This window comes from Nanorana parkeri, unplaced genomic scaffold (assembly GCF_000935625.1).
Source record: "Nanorana parkeri isolate BGI_ZX_2015 unplaced genomic scaffold, ASM93562v1 scaffold1157, whole genome shotgun sequence".
Classification (NCBI taxonomy): Eukaryota; Metazoa; Chordata; class Amphibia; order Anura; family Dicroglossidae; genus Nanorana; species Nanorana parkeri.
Window position 1 is genome coordinate 371,959 of NW_017307425.1, and position 3,871 is coordinate 375,829.

Genomic DNA, 3,871 nt, shown 5'->3' on the forward strand with positions numbered 1-3,871 from the left:
GGCGAGGGCAATTTACAAAGACACGTCAGTGATATTTCGGTGTCTTTCTCAATCCGTTCTGCAACAAACTGAACCTCTTGGATGAGCCAACGTAGGTAAGTATTTCAGGTCTGGCTTTTACTCCCAAGTCCTCCGCCCATCGCTGAGCTTTTCAGAGCCGCCAACTGACAAAGCCGCCCTGGTTCTCGGCAGTGACCGATGATTAGGATATCAAAAAAAAAAAAGGACAGGTCCTCTTTAAATACCTCTCCCTTCCCCAAATCACATGACCTTGGCTTTAGCGAAGCGGGCCAAGTGCTCTATGTGGAAAATATTAGTCAGACAACATATTTGCACCAGAGAATAAAGCACGTTGATGTTATGTTCTGGAGGGTCCGGCTAGGACAGACGTCCCCCCCCCAGACGTCATATAATGGAACAATCCGAGAATCGGAGCGATAGACAACCAAAGTCCGCGGAGCCTTATTGCACGGCAACAAATTCCAGATGTCGCCCCCCCCCGGCCTCTTAAAACGATCCAGCTGGACCAGTCCATGTAATCCCCGTCACTCCCAGGAATCCAGGGGCCCGGTGTAGCGTGCTTTCACTTGCCAGGGGCGGCTCGGTGTGCAGGATTGAAGAGCACCGGTCATGTGTCACTTCAACAGCGTGTTAACTGCTGCTTGTACGTCTCATCTTCACTCTCTTCCTGAGCTATGAAGACTGGGGGATGCATCAGCACCTGACACTTCGGAAACCTGCGTTCCCCTGCTGCACGCTGTGGTCCCTCCCACCAGTCACTACATCAGTGCGCCTCTACAGGGACACACTGGTGACCATAGCGATGGGTGGAAATGCAGCGGGGTGATGCAGCTATCCAACACGCCTAAAAGGGTGGAGCCTGCTGGGTCCCTTCCATAGCTCTGCTCTCTCTTGTCCCCGCCCCCTTCTGTAATAAAGACCGCTCACTGCTGTTCTCTCTCCTTGTGCAGGGTGACTGGTCTTGTCTCCGCCCCTTCCTGTAATAAAGACCGCTCGCTGCTGCTCTCTCCCATTGTGAAGGGTGACTGGTCTTGTCACGCCTAAAAGGGTGGAGCCTGCTGGGTCCTTTCCATAGCTCTGCTCTCTCTTGTCCCCGCCCCCTCTTGTAATAAAGACCGCTTACTGCTGTTCTCTCTCCTTGTGCAGGGTGAGTGGTCTTATCTCTGCCCCCCCTGTGAGTTTTCCTGCCTCTGGCTAAGAGTCATTCCTCAGATGCCGGTCTTGCAATGCCTCATGGGACTAAGTGCTGAGATCGCCCAGTAAACCTTTATCACTGGGATGGTGACAACCCAACCCTCTTCCCCAAAATCCTATTCCTGAGACGCAGGCAGAGGTGCACCCGGGTGTCTTTTGGTTCAGTTTTTGATCTGTTTTAATCCACTTTTCACCAGCAGCAGGAAAACCAAATCCGACAACTCACACGTCCTCTTTTATTTGCCTGTTTTTTCCCTTTTTTATTTTCGGCTTGTCGCATGCCAAGTTGTGGTGACCCCCAACCGTAAATTTTGGGGATGCATCAATACTAGTATCTGTGTGGGCTCTCAGGAGGCTAGTGGGACTCTCTGGTGGCATCCAGTGCGGCCCCTGTGGTGCCCATCGCGGCCCCTGTGGTGCCCATCGCGGCCCCTGTGGTGCCCAGCGCGGCTTCTGCGGTGCTCAAGCACTCACCTCCCCTCACTCCTGCCTGCTCCCCTCTCTCTGATCCTCTCCGGCCTCTGCAGCGCCATCTAGGAGGACTGACACTGCGGAGCCTCTTACCCAGAGCAGCACAAGGCACGTGGGGACCCCCCCTCTACTGTGTGTCACGACCCACAGGCTGAGAACCACTGGGTTACAGGGAGGCTCACTATTCACCATCACCTGTACATTTGCCAGTTTCGCTTTGCCCAAATTGCAGAAAAAAATGGTCATTTTGCCTACAGGGGACGGGCACGGTGGTTGAAGGCGGCATTGTGTGTATCCGTAGTATCCGGCTAGGCATTGCAGCATTTAGGCGAGCGCCCGAGGCTGGGTGACACCCGGAGCGGTAAGCGAGTGCGCGATGACGTCATCGCGCACGCGCGGCATTATTCTGATACCTGCCGGCGGCCATCTTGGTGATGGACGCCGGCAGAGAGAGAAGGGGACAGGCATACCTTATCCCGCCGGGTCCCCTCCTCTCTCCTGATATCTCGGGCGTTCGGTCCCGACTTTTCAGAGGGCGTGACACCAAAATGACCGAGTCATTTTGGTGTCACCCCTCCAATGGTGTCACCCAGGTGCAGGCCGCACCCCCCTTGTGACGCCACTGTACTCGTCCAAATACTCGGCATTGCCACCGATACCAGTATTTGTATTGGATTTGTATTGGTGCATTCCCTAAAAGCAACTTTAAAAAGACAACGTGCAATTTTTTGTATTAAAAAGAAAAGCAAAAAGAGAAAATGGAAGTCTGTTAAAATGTATCAATTTCCTCTTCAGGTTTATCCCAGAATGCTTCACATTCCTTTCCTTTTTGGGGTTTTTTTTTTTTTGCTTTTGTTATTTGTATTTTATAACCATGAAAAGAGGAGGAAAAAACAAAAAAAAACACAAAATTGTACCGTCTCTAAAAATGTTTCAGTTTGGTTATCCCGGAGAGCTTCACATTAAAAAAAAATAATAATAATGTTTATTATTAAAAAAGATATTAGAGAAATTTTAGGAAGTCAGAAACCACCAATTTTGCAACAAAATAAAATGTAAACAAAACGCTGGTCCCTGTTCACCATGTGTAGATATCGGAGCAAATGGGGTGAGATGCGGAGGAGTTGCGTGTCAGCATAAGGCTCTATTCACGCGCATTGATCATGCGTCTAGGGACAGCGATTGATTCCTAACCACGTGTCATTGTATCATGTACGTTCACATGCGTTGCGCCGGTGTTCTATCGAAAGCGCCAATAAATGTGAACATAGTGAAAGGATCGTATATATCGGATTCGTTTTTTAAAGAACAATATTTACGCAGAAAGTAACAAAAACGATACATTTCATCATCTGATTTTATTTCCGGTGTTCTGTCGAAAGCTCCAACTCGTCGAAATCTCCAACTACCTCACGGCCGGGTACTTGCAAGTTGGAGCTTTCGACCGGGCGGCGGTAGACTGCAAAACGCGAAGACTGACGGAGCTTCTGCACGGCCGCATGTTAACAATATTCAGCAGGTGGCAAACGCGACGAGTGTTCTGAAAACGTTACGGCACGCATACAGAGCTCCAGTCATTCTGAGCACCGGGAGGGAGGTAGTTGGAGCTTTCGATGAGTTGGAGCTTTTCGATAGAACACCGACGTTCAGACGCACGGCTGACAGCTGCCGCTTGTAAACGGAAGATTAGGGATTCTTGCTGCAGGACGTTCCAAGTTCCTGACGCAGGAATCCCTAATCGCACCCAGAGATAGAGTTGAGAATGGGGCCTAAAACCCGCGGTCCGTACAGAGTGCCCCGTTCCGGTTCCGGATGAAATAAAGGTAAAATGTTACAATTAATAAATACATTAAAAAAAAAAGCGCTATAAAAATGCAGCAAAACAGTTTTTTTTTGTTTTTTTTATTAATTTATTTTCCCGGCTCGGTGCAAATACCCAAAACGTAAAAAATTCTCCTCGTGAATTATGTTTTTTTGTTTTTGTTTTTTATTGGGGCTGCTTTTTATAAGGAGAGACTTCCCTCCCGGAATGTCGCTGGAAAACGCTGGTGGTGGGTTTCATTCATCCAGTAAGAGTCTAAATTTTGGCGTGCGTCGCTCTGCTTTGACCTTTGAACCCTCCTCTTCTTGGTGTGTTGTTTTTTTGCTGGGCTATACAGGAGTGTGGTGAGGGGGCAACCTGTGG